We start from the raw sequence: 22,943 nt of genomic DNA on the forward strand, positions 1-22,943 counted from the left end.
TTCAAGTCTTCTTCAATACAGCATGATGTTCATTTAGTACATTATGGTCCATTTAGAGTCAAACAGACCATAAAGCAGGGGATGCTTTAGGGCGGGGCTACACAGTGATTGACAGGTCTCTAATAGACCATAAAGGAGGCATGCTTTAGGGCGGGGCTACACAGTGATTGACAGGTCTCTAATAGACCTAAAGCAGAATATTGTCTAAGAATCTGATGTCTCACACATCAATAGCTCAGACAGCACCACATGGGGGGTTCAGGTCGAAATCTCCTACAAGATGAAAGGTGAGCGAGGGTCACCACACTGAGTGTCATGTAGTGTGCATGTATGTGTGTGTAGTACATAACGAGCTTGTGAACAACCATGCGCTCCCTCAGACGGGTAGCCGGAGGCTTTAGAAGTCAAATCAGGTCAGTCGTGTGACCAGGGGACAGGCAACAGCCTGGTGTCTGCAACACACACACACACACACACACACACACACACACACACACACACACTACATCTTCTTCCCGTCTTTCTTTCTTTCGTTGTACCTACAGCCGCTCATCACAGGGCATCATTATGCTGCAGGATCAATCTTCTGTGTTGACAGGACCATGTAAAATACATGGCGCTTGTCTTGGCTTAATGTATTGCTATGGAAGCAGAGGAGACTAGCCTAATGACCGAACAGCTTCATTATGTCAAATATTAATGCAATTTCCCTTCTTTCTGCCTCCTGCACATCATAGAGCAGACCGCCATCATGGCCGCCCTGCTGTATAGGAGGTACAAGAATCAGGCCGCTCACTGTGTGTAAACCGAGCAGATTTCTGCAAGTTTTATGTGGGTCGACAGAATCATGTGGTAGCTTGATAAAAAAGAAATTGGGTAAACTTTGACTCCTAATTGTTTATCGAGTCTATGCTGATATGCAGCAATCATTAGCACATCATCTATCACATCGGGAGGATCAATGCATCCACAGCAGCCGGTGGGCAGCACAGTCCCGCCTGTCCAAACGCAGCTAATAACGCTAACAGAGAGTTTACTGTGATGCGTTCATGGTCTGTTCAGTAAAACATGAACATTGGATGAAGGTAAAGTCTGACATTATTATGACGTTGTCAAATGTTTGTTTTCAGCAAAAACGTGAATAAACACAGCTGTGATGTTTTCACAGCAATATCAAATAGATATTACACAGAAAGGAATGCTTTTCAGATCAACTTTATTTTAAAAGATAATGTTATTGACAAAAACTAATCTACGTTGTGTTCTATCAATACCAGCTGTTATTTAGTACAAATGTGGAGCGTCTTTGTTATGATCTGACTTTAAATACTTACTGTACTTTTGACCCTGAAGTTACACAATGATATGAACTTGAATTGTTAATATTATTCTTGTTTTTTAGTTAACAAGTGTCCTTTGTTAATAATAATAATGTAATTGCAAATATAGTATAGCCTTTATCTTAATAAAAATGATTATATTTTATTTTCAATTTTCATTGAACAACAACAAAAAATACCGAATTTCATGTGCACTATTATTCATTTCTCTTTTTTAGTTCATTGTCACAGTTGTGACATATGTATTGCTCTGTGCCCTCTGTACACTTCATGGTACCAGTGCAGATAGAAGATGTTTGAAGCATGTTTAATTATGTCTGTAGCACACATACAGTGTGACGGTATTGGTGGCGGGGCAAAATAAATGCTTGTTATTACTGAAGAAGGACGAAAGAAACAGCTGTTACTCTCGTCCTGACAGCTAAACATAGCTTGCTAAAAGACTTTGACATGGTGAACAGCATGTGATAGAGGACTAAATAATCTGTCAAAAGATCAGGCAACAACTGCCGGTTCTGAAAAGTGAAGCCAATACAAACGTGTCTTAAACTTGCATTCTTTCTGCAACTCCTCTGCGACTCCTCTGGTTGTATAGAAGTCTATGAGAAAATGACTCTACTTCTCTCTTGATTTATTACCTCAGTAAACATTGTAAACATGAGTTTATGGTCTCAATCTCTAGTTTCAAGTCTTCTTCAATACAGCATGATGTTCATTTAGTACATTATGGTCCATTTAGAGTCAAACAGACCATAAAGCAGGGGATGCTTTAGGGCGGGGCTACACTGTGATTGACAGGTCGCTGCTGCTACCAGAGACGTATATAGAATCTCTACCTTTTCTCCGCAGGACAAATATAGTCCCTTCCATTCACTGGTTGCAAAAAGCCAAGATGAAGACAGTCGGAATCCAAGATGACAGCAGTCCAAAAACCAATGGGTGACGTCACGATGACTAAGTCCACTTCTCACACACAGTCTTTTGAAACAATAAACAAAACTTTTCAGTGTTTTTCAACCTTTTCTGAGCATTTTTACATTTTTTACATTAAAAAGATCCCGCGGCAAATCAACAACCAAAAAAAGTTACAAAATGACACATTGTAGCATAATACAGCATATATGCTGACAATTTAATGACAAGTCTCTCAATGTGTTGATCCTCACTCAGTGTGGAACCTGGGCCTGTTCACATGAACACAAAGCTGACATCCTGGCAGGAACTGAAGAAGACATGAAGCTCTTCCTCAACAGCTCTCAGTCTCTCTCTGTTTTAGTTTTGTTGTCCAGGGTTCAGTTCAGAGTCTGCACTTTTCCTTTTCAAATATTTCTCCATCGCTGCTCGTCTTGTCACCGCAACCTCTCCCATCATTTAATTTTACCGTCTTAAACGAACATGGTCATTATTACGCTACCTACTGCCACCCACTGGCATGGAAGAGTATTTGTTACTTCGCCAGTCACTATTTTACTGGCTCAGACGCTCAACAATTGCAAATTATTTGCAGCAACTAAATAATATTTTTTTGGACCGATTAAGTGAAATCGGCACACCTGACGATCTCCCACGGCACACCGGTGTGCCGCGGCACAGGTTGAAAATCACTGACTTATCATTCATTTGAAGTGAATTTACTTCTGATGATCCAAAACAGCATCCCGGGTAAAACACAGCGACAGTAAGACATATTGTCCTGATTTTTCACGGTGCTGGTAGGTGTTGCATGCTGTACGTGATGACATAGTTAGGCGTGTCAGACTTGTATGGGCTCGGAGAAAATGGCTGTGTTACTTTCGTACCGTGTTACTTTCACTCCGACACTGCCCTATGACCTCTTACTAACACTAACACATCTGCTAAGCATCTATCAAAATGCAAAGAAAATGGAAATACACCCAGACACTTCATAAACCCCGAACAAGTTGATAAACTCACTACAGTGTATAATTTATGAGGCATTCATAAGTTAAGTCTTTCACAGTTTAGCACCTAACATTCTGCCAGAAATCAGACTCAAATAAATGTCTTTGAATCTGGTCTCTACACTAGATTACATAGTAATTTCCAGGAAGCTATCAAGGACCTTATGGGGAAATGGCGGACCTGCAAAATAAACAAAAGCAATATATTTCCCAAAATGACGGTGTTGGAGCTATTTATTTGATATTGCATTTTGTTATTTAATTTATAAGTAGTATTGTTTAATTATTGTAGATGTTTGATATATTAAGATTGTTTTTCTCTTTAATAGTAATTTGTTTAGTTATATTATTTTTTGTTGTTTGGTTAATTACTGTGGGCACCTGGCTATATATATGAGTGGAGAGATAGGACCAGCATGCACCGGGGTGGGCTCATAGTTTTTACCAGCACAGCACAGGAGAGACAGCACGACAGGAGTTTTCTTTGTTCTTTTTGTTTGTTTTGTTTGCTTTATTCAATAAATCCGAAAATCGGAATCTGCTTGGACAATCCACTCTCTTCTGGCTGCATAAAAATACTGACCACGGTGCATCAGTGGCGTTTGATTATTGTTTGTTTAATTTTGTTTTAGTTGACAAATGGCCACTACAGACGGTCTGATTTCTGTTTGAAAGCCTTCTACACGCTGCTAGATCAAAGTGCTTTCCTGTCCTTTTACTCTCTATCTTTTGCTCTTCATCCTTCCTCAGCCTCCCCATTTCCTAAAATTATTCCTCTTGTCACTCTTCCACCTCTTCCATCTCCACGCGGATCCTGCTTCATCTTTACTCCACCTCAACCTCTGCTGCTTTTCCTGCTCCCTTGCTCCATCTGTTTCTCTGCCCTCACACCCTCTCCTTCCTCCTCCTTGACACTTCACTTCTACACCTCCTCATTCCTCTGTCGTCTCCTTCTTTTACTCCTCTTCTCATCTTTCACACTTATTTCCTCCCTTTCTCCCTCTGTGCTTCCTCCTCCTACCACTACCTATCTCTAATCCTGCTCTTGCCACACCTCTCGACCGTGTACCATTTTCCCCTCCTCATTTCCTCTCATTCGCTAGAGAATCAATTTCTGCCCCGGCCAACGCTTCCTTTGCCACCACATACACACACATGCACACTTTTTCACTCTGAAACATGAATATGAAACACACAAGCACACATCGTCATATGCACTCAAACACACACACACACACATGCTATGTACACGCGTACAAGCGTACACGCACACCATTCTATGGGTGTGGTCGGGCGACTGGTGCTGACCTTTTCACCGATTCCCGTTATTAGAGAAACTTGACATTCAAACCTCCACAGCCCCCAGGACACCGAGACCACTTCTGAACCACACACACACACACACACACACACACACACACACACACACACACACACAACACACACACACTCACAGGTCTCTCAGCACCTCACCCTTCTGTGCCTCAAAATTCATTCAGGAGACTTTCAAAAATCCATCTGTGGCTGCTGGTTTGATGTGCACATTGACGCACACTGATGGCACTGCCTTAGGGAGCAATTTGCTAATCTTCCGGTTTGAACACGACCCTCGCTCTACAACCTCTCTACCTCTGAACCACAGCCGATATCATCTTATGTTTGCTTTACACAAGAACAATAGGTGTCACTCGCAACTGGATCTATGAATCCTGCCCGATCACTACCGCACATGTGCAAACTATGACTACACTTGTGTGGTTAATACCATAGACTGAAGTGGACGTAGTCATCATGACGTCACCCATCGGTTTGTGGACCGATGTTTTAAAGCCTCGATTTCAGTGATTTTGCCGGTGCCATCTTGGATGTTGGGGTTTTTACAACCGATGAACAGAAGTGAACATATTTGGAATGTGGAGGAGTGGCGTAGAGATGGTGTATACGTCTCTGGTAGCAGCAGCGTCCTGTCAATCACCGTGTAGCCCCGCCCTAAAGCATCCCCTGCTTTATGGTCTGACTCTAAATGGACCATAATGTACTAAATGAACATCATGCTGTATTGAAGAAGACTTGAAACTAGAGATTGAGACCATAAACTCATGTTTACAATGTTTACTGAGGTAATAAATCAAGAGAGAAGTAGAGTCATTTTCTCATAGACTTCTATACAACCAGAGGAGTCGCCCCCTGGTGGACAGTAAAGTTTTAAGACACTTTTGCATCAGCTTCACTCTTCAAAACCGAAGGTTGTCACCTTGGTTAAACACTTTTGTGCACATTTTATCTGATGATGCTACATTGTGGACTATAGATCTCTGTTGAAATCAGCAGGAGAGCTAGTGAACGTGTGCTGTTAGCAGCCGGTGGGCAGCACATTCCTGACTGGCTAAGTAACGGAGCTCACAGCTCATTTGAACAGAGGTTGCGTTGACTTACATTATGACGCATTCATGGTCTGTGAGTAACAAGTATTTAGGGTAAAGTAAATTCTAATGTAGGATATGTTAAAACGTAAGCTTGTGAAATTTAGTTTTTGGTGAAGAACTTGAATAAAGTTGTTTGAAGGAGATGCTTTTTTCAGCAATATAAGACAGATGTTAAAGAAGGAGTTAAGACCTCTTTCACTTCCTGACACTGAACACAACTGATTAGCATTCATGTTGCTTGATCAAAGTTTTCCTACTTCTACATACCATTGCTGAGAACCAGCATGTTCATCAACATGTTCAACTTTAGATCACTGTGACTAAAAATCAACAAACTAACAGTGGACATTTTTTTGTGACAACAGCCATGTTTGGGCTTCGGATGGGATCCTCACCACATGGATGTGTCTCTACAGCAGCATTGTGATGATTGGTGACTCTGTGTTGGCAACAAAAGGCAAAGCAAGAACAGCACTTTGAATCAAAATGCATTACCCTGGTGTAATAACTCATGGTATATTAGTGTACAGTTGTTTTTTGAAGGGGTCTCAACCAATTTGACATATGAAGGTCGGTTTTCTAGTCATGGGGTGTGCATATGAAAACAGTTGTGTAATGTCTTCTGAGAATCTGGAGAAGCTTTCTCAAGTCTGAGAAAATATCCCTAATGCTGTTATTAAGGTTGTCTCAGGTCCCTTCCCCAGGAGTGTTTTTTCTTCAGTGGGAAAGCTAAACATCTGCAATCATTCCCAGGACAAATGACTCTCCAGTTGTAACAGGTATTTATCGGCTCCAGCTCGGATTGGCAGTGATGGAAACATGATACCTGGGTGGACACTTCGTCTCCGCTCTCAAATCATTCCAAATGAGTTGGCACTGAGCAGGGCTGAATAAGTGACAGATACAAACATGTTCAGGTGGATTTTACAGGGCAGGAAGCCTCTACCAAAAATAAGCTATTAATTGTGTTATAAGAAACGTAGGACCCACTGTCTTTGGAGCTTGACCCATATCAGCTAAAAGTCCAACCTCACTATGTGTATGTTATCAGAATTTTAAATGAGAGCAAATTGAAATAGTGGCCACACATTCCCCAGAGTAGCCTAGTGCTTCACTGGATAAAAATAATCAAATCCTGACGTGGTGGGGATGCTTCCCTGTGGCCACTGAATGCAGCATAGGGTGCAGTGTTGGTGAACGCAGCCCTAAAGCTGGCTCCTCCCCCAACGTGGTAGTTGAAATGATCAGTTAGCATGCCAACTTTCAGAAAATGCACACTTAGTTGTATGCCTTCTATTTTAACTCTGGTCTGACATGTTGGCTGTAGAACCCCATTGTTGTCCTGCCTACAATGAGTGACTCCATGTGTTAATACTCCATATCAGAGGTGGTGAGTAGAGTCAGCATCAAATTGTATTATTTTGCAGTATGGTGAAGCCTGTTTTTCCCTGTTTTCCCTTTGCAGGTTTACCTGCTGCTGTTTTGCAACTGTTCTATTGCCTTGTTGTTTGAGTTATATGCTTTGTTTTTGATTCTTTTTGTACTAGTTCCCTTTTTAAAGTGAAGTAGTGTCCTATTGTTGGGAGGCTAAGAGCCGTGGTGAGGTTCCTACACCGTATGCTTGCATTTTTCAAGCACTGGGATACGAGTGCAGACTGCACAATTGTTTTGCTGTGTTGCTTCTGAGGTGAGTAAGCAGTAGCAGAGTAGTCTCTATAATTAAGTTCTGTTTCTATTGGTGGTTGTTTTCCCTCTCTCGATTCAACACTGTAGGTCATGTAGTACCACCTTCATAATTTACAATTGCATTTATGGTTTCTATTCTTCGTTTGCGTGAATAAAAACATGCAGATTAGGTCCGCAATGACCCTTAGATGTGTGTAACTGGGCAGTGATGAAGCAAGTACAGTGATGGAATTAAACACATACTTGTGTGTGTATTTATTTATGCATGACCTAACCACAAACAGTAATTGAGCATGACAATAGCTTTGGTCTTAGTTAAAACTGATTACAGTTATTACAGTGAGATGTTCTAGTTTAGTGGAGCTGACCTCAACTCATTTGAAGTTACAAACATGCAGCGAGAGAAAGAGATGAAAATAAACATAATCAGCTCAGGCTGTTATCAATCTAACATTACTTTCTACTGTGTTGATGAATGGAAGAGATGAAAGCAGAGACACATGGAGAAGAGAAAATGAGCTGAGTAAATATTGATAATATAAAAATCCTAATTTCCAGCATAATTTAGTCAGGATAAAACCTGTTCCTGACCACTGTTTTGTGAAAATGAGGTACCGGAAAACGGAAAATCCACAGACAAATCTTCCACATGACGACTATGCACATTGGCTCCAGTCTGAATAATCTGCTTTGCTGTTTTCCACTGAAATTCCTCCTAAATAATCCACTCCACACAACATAAACCTATCCAGACAGGATGTTGAAGAGGCACTACAATCAACTAATCAGACTCCAAATTTGATGCAATTGTTAGCTGTTGTGGCTAACCCCATTCTGGGTCCAACATATAACATTAGCAAGTGCATACCAGCTTCATTACTACTCCATTATAATCCAGCTGCTGAGCGATTTTAAAGCTATGTATTGTCCCTTCATTTGGTTGTTGAGATAGTCGTGGTGGTGTTTGACATATATTATTGGATATTGAGAGTACTGTCCATTTTTCCCAAGGCCCATTATGCCAAAACACCATTGTCCCATTGAGTCGAAAAATGCCAATAACTCTGATACTCCAAAAACAAACTCCAAATGTTCTGAAGGGACATTGGGCCGAAAATACAAACTGTCTGTGCAACAAACAGAAGCACATGGCTGATACTGTTAAAACAAAGGATTTGATCAAGGCAAGGCAAGTTTATTTGTATCGCACATTTCAAAAAGTCAATTCAAAGTGCTTCATATAAAACTATTAAAAGCATCAAAACATAAGGCAAAAGAAAAGGAGATTTAAAAACAATTAAGAACATTGATTGAAACATTAAAAACAGTCATTAAAACACTAAAAAGCAGTGGAAGAAATAAATACAGTAGTAAAATGCAGAAATGCAGGAAATTGATTAATATCCTTGAATCTGGTTCAATTAAAGGCAGCAAACAGAAAAGTCTTCAGTCTTGATTTAAAGGAGCTGAGGGTCTCAGCAGACCTGCAGCTTTCTGGACTTTGTTCCAGATATGTGGAGCAGAAGAACTGAACGCTGCTTCTCCATGTTTAGTTCTGACTCTGGGAACAGAAAGTAGACCGGTCCCAGACGACCTAAGGGGTCGGGATGGTTCATAAGGTAGCAGCAGATCAGAGATGTATTTTGACCCTAAACCATTCAGTGCTTTATAAACCAACAGCAGGATTTTAAAGTCAATTCTTTGTTTGACAGGAAGCCAGTGCAAAGACCTCAGAACTGGAGTGATGTGATCCACCCTCCTGGTCTTAGTGAGGACTCGAGCTGCAGCGTTCTGAATCAGCTGCAGCTTTCTGACTGACTTTTTACAGAGACCTGTAAACACACCGTTACAGTAGTCCAGTCTGCTGAAGATAAATGCATGGACAAGTTTTTACAAATCCTGTTGAGACACAAGTCCTCTAATCCTTGATATATTCTTCAGGTGATAGGAGGTGATTTTGTAATTGTCTTGATATGGCTGTTCAGGTTGAGGTCTGAATCCATAACTACACCTAGATTTCTGGCTTGGTTTGTGGGTTTTAACATCAGTGATTGAAGCTGAGCGCTGACTTTCAGTCGTTCATCCTTGGTACCAAAAACAATTACCTCTGTTTTATCTTTGTTTAATTGAAGAACATTCTGGCCCATCCAGTTGTTGATTTGTTCAGTGCAGTTACCCAGCCCTTGTATGGGATTATAGTCCCCTGGTGACATAGTTATGTAGATCTGTGTGTCGTCTGCATAATTATGATAACACACTTTGTTGTTTTCCATAATCTGAGCTAGTGGAAGCATGTAGATGTTGAACAGAAGAGGCCCCAGTATTGAACCTTGGGGAACACCACATGTCATTTTAGTCAGCTCTGATGTGTAATTAGCTACAGACACAAAGTATTCTGGGTCCTTCAAGTAGGATTCAAACCAGTTAAGTGCTGTGCCAGAGAGTCACCCAGCTTTTTAGTCTTTCTAGTAGTATGTCATGGTCGACCGTGTCGAATGCAGCACTGAGATCCAGTAATACTAAGACTGAACTTCTGCCATTGTCTGTGTTTTAAGTGGATGTCGTTGAAAACCTTAACAAGAGCAGTTTCAGTACTGTGGTGCTGTCGAAAGCCTGACTGGAAGACATCAAAGCAGTTATTTACGGCCAAGAAGTTGTTCAGCTGTTGAAAAACTGCTTTTTCAATTATTTTACAATGGGAGGTTTGATATTGGCCTATAATTTTTCATTGTTGCGGAGTCTAAACTAGCCTTCTTTAGGAGCGGTTTAATAACTGCAGTTTTTAGGGCTTGTGGGAAGATACCTGAGAGAAGGGATGTGTTTACAATGTGTAAAAGATCAGTGGTCATGCAGTTTGAAATCTAAAAAAAAAAAAGATCATTGGTCAGACGTCTAGGTCCGGAGGCAGAAAATCCATCTCTCTGAATAATGTTTCCTTTGCACAAATATTCTGCAGCGGTGTGCAAGTATTCAACATCAGGTTTTTTTAAATGTGTATTTCCGTACGATTTTTTTCTGATGGAAATCCGTGCTTTGTATTTAACAGCTTTTAAGCCATCAATCATCTTTAACTTGATCATGAATCTTTAAACACAGAAACAGTCTTTGAATGGCAATACCTCACCAAATGCACTGGTGACCCCGTGTGGATGAAGTGTAAGACATATGTGAGTGCGTCTTTACTTGTGTGTGTGTTCACTATAGAAAGAGCCTCCCAGCCTACTGTGATGTTAATCAACACCTTAGGTGTGGGTCATAACAGGTGATTGTGTGCATGTGTACCTTATATGTGATCTTGTGTACAAAGGTGCGGATGGACCAGTAGAACAGGTCAATCATATCACCAGTGCTCAGCGGCAGAGGGTGTGTGTGCATTTGAAACTAAACCAGCTGAAGAAACAGGACTGATAGCATACCTTACATGTACACACAGCTAACAGATAACATGAGGAAAGTGAATATGGGCTCTTAATATTCCTTTCCATTTTTTATTTGTGATGACACACCTCTTAACAGTGGAATAACTGACTGATTCTTTGGGTTAGGGTTAGTCTTTGTTCATGCCATATTAAATCCTGCTGTTTATCTTCATGAAGAAGTTACGTCGGTTTGTGGAAAGTTTAACTTTTGTTCAAGCTTTGTTCCAAATCATTCCCTCATCCACTCATGTAATACAATCCTGTCCCTACGAGATCACGTTGCCACACAACTAAGCTGCACTCAGTTACGTTTTGAGAGAAACGTTTTTTCTCACGTATAACCGTTGCATCTTAAACACGTGGTTAACTTTGTGAATTGAAACAACACAAAAACAAAACTACTTGGTTAGGTTTATTGGTCGACTTTTGGTTTCACACGGGACACAAACGGCGATGACGAGAACCCTCACTGGCTTCCCACCAGCAAATAAGAGCATTTGTGTTTGTCGGGTGACACGACCAAACTACAGAATGGAGGAAATACAAAAGTAGTTGTCCATCAGCAGCTCAGAGGCAGGGCTGGTGTCTGAGGAATGCTGATTAGATAGATACAAGGCAAACAATGTATCACACCAAAATCCAACAGCTTATTGTGTTTGCTGTCAGTGTCAAAAAGCTGTATGTTAGATCTGAGCTTTTTGAAATTCAAATACTTCTTCTGTTAAGAGGAAAACAGAAAAGTATGAATGCATTGCTAGCCAACACTTACTTTTGAGCCCACACAACAGGTGGGTGTGGATTCAAGTTATTTCAGTCCATCGCATGCAGGTAAGGGATAAACCCAATAGCAAGAGCTCTTAGAGGGCGGAGCCTATACGAAATAGAACTACTTTTGTCAACCAATCAGTGGGTTCAGTGGGTTTAGAGTTTCACACAGCAGTGTAGCGTAGTGTCTGAGCAGCATCAGCAGTTTGAAGGACTGAAAATACTGATGACAGCTAAACCTACCTGTTCATAGCTGCAGGAGCAGAAATGAAACAGGACCTGAAGTAAACATTTAGGCCTCGAATTCACTTGTATGAAAAACAACAACTCTGTAGACGAGTGATTTCCAACCTTTTTGACTTGTGATCCTTTTAAGAGGATTAACATACTGTGGGAATGTGTTAAATGGTATTAAACGGTAAATTGCGCCTCTCTAGTCTTCCACCCGCTCAAAGCGTACATGTCAGTACATGTCATCATTCAACCATTACAGGCTGGTCTCATCAAGCATTCGTAGTTTCGCCTTACGAAAAATAATGCGCTGCAATTTGTAGATATCACAGAAAATAATTTTGCATGTTATCCACATCTTCATGAACGAGAAAGCATAAAGACAGCAAAACCCCAAACAGGGTGGACGGGTCCAACAAAAGGCAATGTTTGAGCCAGTTTCTCTGTTCCCATGTGGATCGAGAAGTCAACATCAAGTTATTTGTCAGGTTACTGTGATACTTTTATGAAAAGACCATATGACAAGTTTTGCTGACTTTTGTTGGAGGAAATCAATTTTCGTTAAAAATGAGGAGTAACTATTGTTAGATATCATACAAACCCAGTGGGGGGCCGTGCATTTTATACCTGGGCCTTCTGTGCTGTCCTGCTACAGGTGAACAGCTACGGTGCAGATACATGAATCCGTGCATGACGGGACGCTGCGTCATTAACGGACAATGCATAGTCAAATCTACGTAATTAACACAATAACAAGAAAGTCATAAGAAACAGTCACATATATTCATATGACAACAAAGCATGACACATCAATCCAGCAAACCTGCAGCAGATCCACACATTCCACCACACAAGAGCACGAGCCATTCAAATATTATTCATGAAAACAACACGATAGACAAATGAACAGTAGTAACGTTACTGCAGATGTAAAAAAACAAACGCAGTTTGTCACTTACCGAATGCTGTTCACTTAAAGACAAAGTCCATCCTCCTTTCTTTGTTGTTATAACTTAATCCCACGGTTGTACAGTACATCATTTCAGTTCCAGTAAGAAGTCCTTCTCGATTCATGGACGCCAGTGACAGTCGAGCCTCCCCAGTTGTATTTCGCCGGTCTGCGGCGGCCGGTTCACAGCGGGCCCGGGATCCGACTTCCGCCGGCACGCCTGCCGGCTCAGTTACAATGAAACACATTCAGCCATAAAATGTGCGACGCTGTCAGCCAGGAACACCGTTCATAAAAAGAAATAAACTACACCAAGCAAAACCCTAAAAATGTTATAATTTCTTCCATATCTTTCAATTTGAACTCTTACTCCTCCAACTAACTTCTGCCAGCTTCCTTAAATTTCACATTGGTCACGCGCTGGCCCACTGACCAATCACAGCGCACGTTAATGCAGACGTACTTAGAAGGCTACCTCGGTGCTACTGGCACGTCAAAGAACACGCCCAACATGTCAAACTAAAGATCTGATTGGTTGAAGACTATGACAATCAACAATATCGTCCCCATTCACTTAAACTGCAAAGGCTCTCTAGCGGGCATCGAGCCTCTCTCCTTACATAGAGACATAGGGGCTGAATCTGATTGGATAAAAGCTCTCCTTAAAACAAGCTGTGCTGGAAGCAGAGCAACAGAGGAAGACAGTAGCTGTGGAATGAGAAAATAAGATAATGGGGAAAATGATTATAATACATGTAGTGTATTTGTGAAAAATTATTTAAGTTATAAAATAACTATAACTTTGATTCTGTTTAGGGCAGCAGAGAAGGCTTAGCTGGCCCTGACGGCCCACCACATCAGGACTAAACCAAACCCGTTCATACACCGATGGCACAGGCTCGATGAGCCTCGGTAAGCGTCTTGCCCAGATGACCCGCTCTACCTCTGTGCCACTGCCGCACTATTAACCGCCCTAATAACTTTGGTGTAACTGGGCCTTTAATGCAACATAAAGTACCAACAATGTCGATAAACTTGATGGTTAATGTTATTAATTGTTGTTGATGATGATAATTTAAAAAGGAGCAATATGTAAGATATGGTTGTTTTGGTTCAAAACATTTTAAAAAAGAACCGACATCAACAGAAAGTCAAACATCTATGTGTATTGCAGAGATATCTACTGAAAGGAGCATGCTAACCAGCTAGCCCCGGCCCGTCCTGTCTTGCAATATCACTTGTACCTCGAGAGGCGATAGTGAGTAAATGTAGTGTCCATTCTGCCCTCAGTCCAACACGAGAGGGCGAGGTAGAGCTGCCTCCGGAGGCTTGTCACATTTAAAGTAAAGGGTCCGTGTACGTTTTTTAGTAGTTTGTTTAATGGATTAAAATTCAGCCAGCACACACCGCCGGGAGTGCCAGGAGTGTGATATCAGGGGACCGCTCCAGCTCCCTGCCGGATCAGCAAACCTCCTGTTTCTGTTGATGCACAGGTTAGATACCCAGGTTTGTGCTGACTGAATACGAGCTGCTCACTGAAGGTGCCGCAGCTCTTGTCCACTCTCCTCCAGGTAAAGTGGTGTCCTTGCGGCAGGGAGGATGAATCCTGATGGAAGGTTGATTACTTGTTTCTTTCACATTGGATTTAATGCAACAACCAAGACATCGAAATGTACACAGGCCGTAAAGCCAGAGCAGAGACAAACACCTGTAAATGTAGGTTGTATGGACCCACTAGTAGAGGGGACATTCTGCAGCTTGTGACCATATTTTAAACTTAAATGGCTCTTACGGAGCAATTGTTTTTTAAGTTTGGCCGTTGTCGTCTCCAAATTTAATTTAAATTCAAATTGAAAAGTACTTTCAAACAACATTTGTACAATTATGGAACAGAAATTAAATTATTTTAGGTGACGCATCAGCTCCTGAAGGCAAGATGAGGCTGGCTTCACTCCAGGTCTGACTATATATATGTAACTATGCTGCATTCACACATTCCTGTAGGATCACACGCCGTTCAGCAGACATCAAAACATGGACCCTAAATGAGGGGGGTGGGGCTGTAGTGTTGTCTGTGTTGGCCGCGACTCTAAACTAGACACAACATACCAAATACACCCCTACTTTATCATTTACACACACACACACACACACACACCACACACACACACACACACACCACACACACACACACCACACACACACACACACACACCACACACACACACACCACACACACACACCACACACACACACACACACACCACACACACACACACCACACACACACACACACACACCACACACACACACACCACACAAATGTAGTCTTCCCCCTGCGGCGAGCAACAAAGGTGTTCAGTCATGTGAAACCCAAGCCTCGAACCTGCAGGTTGACCTTTGACCTTTCACACACACACACACACACACACACCCACACACACATACATATGATCTCACAGGAGGAAAGGCATTAAAAGAGAGGATGGAAGCGTAGTGTGTGTGTATGTGTGTATGTGTGTATGTCTGTATGTCGTAACAGGCTTGTAGACATGCAGGAGGGTCACGGGAACATCTACACATTAGTTACAGACATAACAACCTCACACACAATTTCCCCTTTTCCACATGTGTGTAATACATCTTGAACTTTATGAAGTCTCTCTCTCTCTCTCTCTCTTACACACACGGCAACGGGTGACCTAACCCCCTCATCTGTGTAGCTGCAATTAACCTTCATAACCCCAGTGTGCGCATGTGTGTTGGACAGTGTGTGTCCTGAACTTGATTACACAAAACAGGCATGAGACTTGAGGGCATGTCGTCACTCAAACAAACACACACACACACACACACACACACACACATGCACGCTGATAATCCATGTCTTCCCTGGACATCCTTTTATCCAGCTCAGGCCCCAGGGATTTTCCGTTGGCCTGGCCAGGCTGAGAGGCCTCTTCCTGGGATCAGGAGATCAGAGAGATGCCCTTCGTGACCTTTGAGGATCTGAGCCCTAACAACCGTCGCTGCGCCATGAGGTCAGGCAGGTTAGAATGCAGTGATATAACACTCAACATATTCTTATATAATGGATAAATTAGATGTCATCATTCAGCCACAGTGTAAAACATAAAGAGGGTTATAATGGCGTCATTGTGTTCCCGTGGTGCACAGCAATGAAAGCTGGCAGAGTGACCAGAAGAACAACGGCTTTGAAGCCTCAAGACATCACAAACCATCACGTATGAGACAACTGTAGAGTTAGTGACATGCTGGAATGAATATCATTTTTCTACGTCTGTATGAAGATTACATTGCACAATATGAGCTTTAACACTGCATGTGAAACCTGTGTAGCATCTTGAAGCACATTAGCTTCAAAATGACACAACTCTACATCACAGAGAGCTGGCAGACTGTCCTGTGGATATGACATTCTAAGAGCGAAGAATTGAAATCACACTGCGAGAGATGCTGATCGATTAACAACCACACACACACGGAGCATTCACATTTTACACATGTTGCCCTGCTCCCTCCCTGACCCTCCCCCCACCTCCATTCATCCTTTCATTCATTCACATTCACTTTGACAATGAATCTGAACTTCAGACTCAGTTCAGGGTGAAAAGAAAAGAAAAGGGAGGGGGGGTGCTTTATTTTCTTCCTCTGAGCCTGCTCCCCGACCTTATGACCCCGCACAGCCCCCCCGCTTCCTCAACCCTTGACACTCACTCTTACAAAACCCTCAACATATTTTATTTCACAACATGAAAATAGCAAAGTTGGCAAGAGAAAAAAGAACACATGGACACAAATAAGCACACCTGCCACGGCTCTGTTTGATTTGCCGTTTCTACACCTTGCATTCCAGCACTGATGGTCTATCAATAGACTTTGACCTCTTGTGCCTCAGCTTAGCTGTGTGCATGTGTGTGTGTGTGCGGGGTGGGGGTTCTTCTTAATACTGATAGCGTGGTTTGGAATTAGGTAAAAAACTCTGAAAAGTGACACAATTCAATTTTCCAAAATCATTTCCACTGTTCCAAAGATGCCTCAGGTGTCTGAGCTATGGCAGCAAGACAGGAAAGGAACATTATTTTAAGGATCAACACAAGATTTAATAACTACTTAACACAGATCTGTTTGATAGCGTATTCTTTAGTCTCAACAGTCTGTGTGGCCACATCGTGACATAGAAACAGCAAGGTCAGATAGAGGTCAGATAGAGAATGGAGCAATAAACAGGTGAACTCTGACCGTCTACCTCCTGACATGTCTTTAACAACCTCCAACTGTAACAAGCACCCACTGAAAACACACTGCAACTATTCATTTCTTGAAATGAATAGTTAATAGTAATTTAAACAGTTTTCAAGCTTATGAAACATAAAACAATCCTGTAAAATCAATACTCATGAAAACAAAGCTCACATTAGAAGCTTGACTTGGTGAAATCCCTTTTTAAAAACACAGCTTGTGACAGAGGTCCATGATGTAAGCTCAGATAGATGTTTCTTGAAGTTGGGTTGTATGAGCTACTCATCCATAGTCAGTGTGTTACTACTGTATGGACAGACAGGAGAACCAGCAACAAAACACATTGTTGGACACCAAAAATCAAATTAAGAGTATGCAATATTTGTTTCTGCTTTACCATCAGACGGCCCTGAACTGAAGGTGTCCATCTACTGTATGTTCTCTTCAAAGCCACAAGACCAATTTTACCCTATTTTACCTCACAGAACATGGCAGTTGCTGGTCTACCACTGCCTGAATCAGATAGTTTCTTTGTGTTATTTTGTGACTTCTGTTTCCCTAAACTGGGGGTGTGCCATAAGCTGCTCCTCCAGAGCCCCTGTATGGTGGCTTGCATACAGGGGCTCTGGAGGAGTCCCTTCTAAAACCCAACTTCAACGATGCCTTAAAGATGTCCTTCACACCTGTGGCCTGGTTTTGTTGTCAGTAAAACGCAAAGTTTAGAACATAAAAGCGACATCCAGCTGTACGAAGGATCATATAAATGTTTGACGAAAGTGCACATTAGATTTGCCCATTTATGACAAACAACATTGAAATGTGTCACTTCTCTGTCACATTTCTGCACAGTGTGTTCTTTACTGCGCTGTCTGTTATATCGTTTTTCAGCCACAGATCAAAACAAATCAAAACTCTCTCAACACAGGTTTACTTCATATATCTGGTCGGTGACTCTCTTAAGAGCTGCTTATGTTTTTGTTTTGTTTTCTATCATTCTTCATGATAACTTCATGATAACTTTAAGTTCATTCGTAACATGGGGAATGCAGCAAAATCAGATGGGGCAAGAAACACAGTAGTGAGATGTTTCAAACCAACACAGAGGGATCTGGAGATAACACGTGGAGTTGTCCAACAAGAACAGATAAACCTGGCTCAACTTTTCTGTTATTTCCAACAAAAATGATAAAAATGAAAATAATCTGAACCATATAAACCAGAAGTATCCCTGAAGGAACGCTGCTCAAGTTCCACAGTTATGTTGTGTGTCTTTCATGTTTCGACCAATCGTATCGAGCTCATTCAAGTTGATCAAATGGCCTCGCCACCATGGATAACAGGTCAGAGATAAACCTCATCTTCACCTCCAATGTTGCAGTTTCATTCTGCGGTTCTTCAATCTGTGTCTTAACTCCTACACAGGGGGGGTTAAGTGTGTTGTGGTCAAAGGCGGTCAATGTACATGCATTATTCCTTTACGGGCTTTAATTGCATTTTTTTCCTTCTCCAGGCTGGACTGGCCTTGTGGTCATTATATGTGCAAAGTAATGTTCAACGATTGTCCATTACAGTAAGAGCCATTTACTTTGCAGCCAGTTCCTATAGACCGCAGTGGTCAGCGCATATAAAACAGCTCAATATGTATAGAAGTAGTTTCTTCTGGCAGACAGAGGCTGGCCAAGACAGACATGCACGTCTGTGGCATAGCACAGTATGTACACAGGTAACAAAGCACACTCGGTAGGATGAAAGACAGACAAAACACACATGCTCACACACACATGCATTCCTTTCCTTTATCTAGACTCCGTTGAAACACTGTTCAAGGCCATATGGTGACAGAAGCAGTGTGAAAACATGCTTTCTCTTTGGAGAGTCTTTTGTTGTGCAGCCAAAGACAAATCCACGGACGTTTACGGGGGGACTGCAGGTCATGGTTGTATAGCTTTTACAACGATGACAAATGCATTATGCTTTTCACATAAACCAGCACAGTAGAGCCCAAGTAAAGCAGGAAAGATCTGAATACTTCACGGGTTTATAACACAATTCATTTATCAGAGAAAGATAGAGAGGGGTAAGAGGCAGTGAGAGAGAGAGAGAGAGGAAGTGAACCAGGCGGTGCTGCTGGTGGCCAGTTTCATTGTTTAACAGGGACTAAAGAGGAAACTGCTGCCACTTGTGTGTCCTGAGGTGAGCCTCACAGTCCGTCATTGTCCAACACACCTAAACCTCTCCTCTAAGTTGATGGCATCATCTAGGTAGCCTGGCAAACCAAGTTGCTTAAAATACTTTAAAGTTGAGTTATTTGTGTTCTTTGTAACCTTTTGTTGCTTTTGTTGAGATCTGCATTCTTTTTCAACAACATCCTGCTTTGACGGTTGGTCAGCGCCCCTCAGCATCGTACATCAGTGCATGGAGGTCCCCTTTAGCAGCTGTATGCGATGTACCTGGCATTTAACTAACTCCAACACAAACCCTCCCAGGTAAGAGCATGTGACATAGAGTAATGTCCACGAGAGTCTGCTCAGGGCGGGTGGGATTGGTGGTGGTGGATGGGTCAAACAGACAGAGAACCTTTGTCCAGGAGACTGATGTTGGTGTCTGGTAAGGAACTAAAGGTAAACATCTTTTCACCAGTTGTTAGTCGTGTGAGTCTGAATCATATGACTCGTTTGTCACTTGCTAGTGACGTGAGTCGTTCGTCACTCAGTAGTGATTTGAGTCGCTAGAAAGTAAAATTCACATCAACAGCGCTCTTTTCATGAACCTGACTACGCGTGTTTTGTTGCCTAAACCTAACTTCCTGTGAAGGTGGAAGTTTATTTTGAAAAGACGCCACCAATGTAATGAGCGAATATTGACACTGTGTCACCTTGCTAGAGGGGTACCTAGTGCGTCGACCTCCGATGCCAAGGGGCACTGCTGATGGGTGTTGATGCAACACAGTCACACATGGGCCCTGCCCACTAAGCCTTCCATTGCTCTCTTCCTGCAGCAGTTGGGGGTTCACGTCCTTCGTCACGGGCTCCTCAGCAGAGCCGGAACTTTTGTCCGTCTGTCATTGGTTTCCAGAACACGTTCATTTGTCTGCGTTTTGTTGCATCCGTCAGAGTTGTTTGACTACGCAGAGCCACAGTAAATAAAAACGTCATCATGCAAACAAACAAAGTAAAGAATACAGAGATGCAGAATTTAAAGATAGATTGTCGCATTTGATTGCAGAACAGCTTGAGAGATCAGACGGCAGTGATTGTGCTCCAGGCAGCTGAACTATAGCTTCCTGTTAATGTCCTTCAATCATTAGCCCTGTTTTGGACGAGCTCTATCCATTGCACCAATGTAATGAATTCAGTTGTGTCTTCTATTGGGAATGTTTGCAATGCATAGAATAATAAATTGCATTGGAGTCAATGTGCATGTTTTTTGTGTGTAACGATTTTTTGTCTTATGAAGGATTTCTTTTAAATACACATACGAATTTTACGGACTTGGTGTGTAAAGGCCTTTACCCTACCGTCTGAATGTTCATCTCCACTTCCCATCTTGTCTCTTTGCACTGTGTCACAGAGTAAAACTGCCCCCTGAGGGAGAATTCACATCATATCTAAGAGACAAGAGACAAAAGCTTTGTTTGTTATATTTGAAGTGTGTTCTTTTATTCCAGGTATTCCCTTTGAACTGAGAACAGAAATGCCTTCAAAATGACTTGACTTGACTGCCGCTTGCAAAAATGGCAGCAACAAGCAGTGAGTACTTTACGAGCAGATAACAGGTCATCTCAAGTTGTGCGTCACTCTTTCTTGCACATGCATGGGAATGCACATGCATGCCCTGTGAAGGCGGATCAAAGACCTTGCAGATAGGGTGTCTATGCTCAGTCACGCACATTTTTCTGTGTTTTCTATTTTTGAAGATATTGTTGATGCTAAAACAATGATAGCTTATGTTTTGTGGTGTGTGCTATTGCTTTTAATTTTGAGAGTCCTTGCAAGAAAAGATGATCAAACAGATCTACCCGGCACAGGCCCAGGGTCCTGCAGGCCCAAATCCAATGAAAAGTAGAGATGTACACACGTACTTCATTATATAGATGTAGGGGGGCAGGACTTATGAAGACTCTTCCATTTGAAGTGATTTATAATAAATACATATTTACCATGGAAGCATGTCAGAACAACAAAAGTAATAATAATTCTAAGACGGTGAGTGCAGTTGCAGGTAAAAAATACCAATGAGCTCTAGGGGGGGGGGGGGGGGGGGAGTAGCAACACTCACACACACACAGTGGAGATAAGCGACAAGTGCCATTATACTTTCACTTTTTTTATTAATTGTTTTTGGATAAAGGGACAGAATGGGGGTGTGAACAGGATAATGCAGACATCTGCCAGAAAACACAGACAGTGGTTTTCCCAATACAACTGAACAGAGACTCTAAAAGTAGAACAGAAACCGAAGAGCCAGCTTTGTCCAATGACCACGGGCCACCATTACAAAAGAACAATAAATCAAAAATTATATTATAACCAAAAATGAATGAAAGGAAGCCACAACTAAAGATCCATTCCAAGTCTCTGTTCTGAACAGAGCATAAGGTAATAATAAATAGTAACTCCCATAAAAGATAAAGTTCAAGTTCAAGTTACAACAAACAGCTCTCAGAACAGGAATAGAAAAGGCTGATAACAAAATATTCTGCATTGCCTTTTACAAAAAAGTCTCAACTCAAGCAGGCTTCTCCACGTCCCCCGGGTCATTTTAATAAAGTATACCCAGTCTAAATATAAAGCACCATTTAGTATTTGGCAATGAAAAAAAACTGCAAAACATTTTATTATTTTTTAAATGTATTTATTTTTGACGCTTGTTTTCATAATCCATGTACTGCATATGAAGGTTTTTTTTTTTCTCTCTTCTTGATGTTGGAATGTAGTCAGGTGAGGGGGGGGGGGGGGGGGGGGGGGTGAGAGAGACAGAAGCACACAACAGAACAGGCCGACATCAGCTTGCATTACTGCATACAAGAATGGCAGCGGGGGGAAGGAGGTCCGAACCAAAATAACAAAGAAGATATGTACAACCACCTCTGTGGACAGGACGCGATGGCCATCTGATGGCCCGTGGTGCCTCCCAGTGCCACGTACTTTAGCTGCTTTTTTTGTGGGGTTTTTCCATTTATTTCTTTAAACATACAAATAATTTGCACTATATTATCCTGCCAAATTAAAAAAATATACCGTGGCAGCTTGGCATTTTTTTTCCACTACCAAAAAAAGGTATGGTAAATACCTTCAGAGAGAACAAGCAACAGTTAAAAATACGAGCCTCAATATAAATACTATAGTGCCTACTCTAAGTGAACATTGAATTCAAATACAATTCTAGAAATACAGAAAAAGTAGACCGTAAATGTGTTTAAGCATAGGAACCGACATGAGTGTGCATTTTCCTATATTTTAGTTCTTTATTATATATTCATATATAATCTTAATCCTTTCCCCAATGCAAATTGTATTTCAACCTGAAGAGCTGTGAAGAGCCGCGGCAAAATCAAATACAAAACCATCACAGATTTTTTTGTTTGTTTGTTTTTTCGTCTTTTTTTATCATTTCATATATACTGTGATCTGAGTCCGGAACACCACCAAGACGCTGAGGAAAAGAGAAACGACAACAAAACTTAAATACAGTTTCCCCCTGAAAGATAGTGACGTGTTATTTGCAAAAAGCGTTTATTTTCATATCTAGAATTAAAGGAAGATTAATACAAAAACAGAGTATCTCAGGGTGAGCAACACGGTTTGAGTGTCTGTTGTCTAGCCAGCAAGGTCTATAGACTTTTAGGTGTAGATGACAACAAAGTTACGATAGAGCTCCCTAAGAAAGGTTGAGTTCTTCTGTGGCAGACGAGTGCTTCATCCTGTGACCATGTGGGAGCA

Source organism: Anarhichas minor, unplaced genomic scaffold, assembly GCF_050575085.1.
Source record: "Anarhichas minor isolate MPS153535 unplaced genomic scaffold, ASM5057508v1 ptg000060l, whole genome shotgun sequence".
NCBI lineage: Eukaryota > Metazoa > Chordata > Actinopteri > Perciformes > Anarhichadidae > Anarhichas > Anarhichas minor.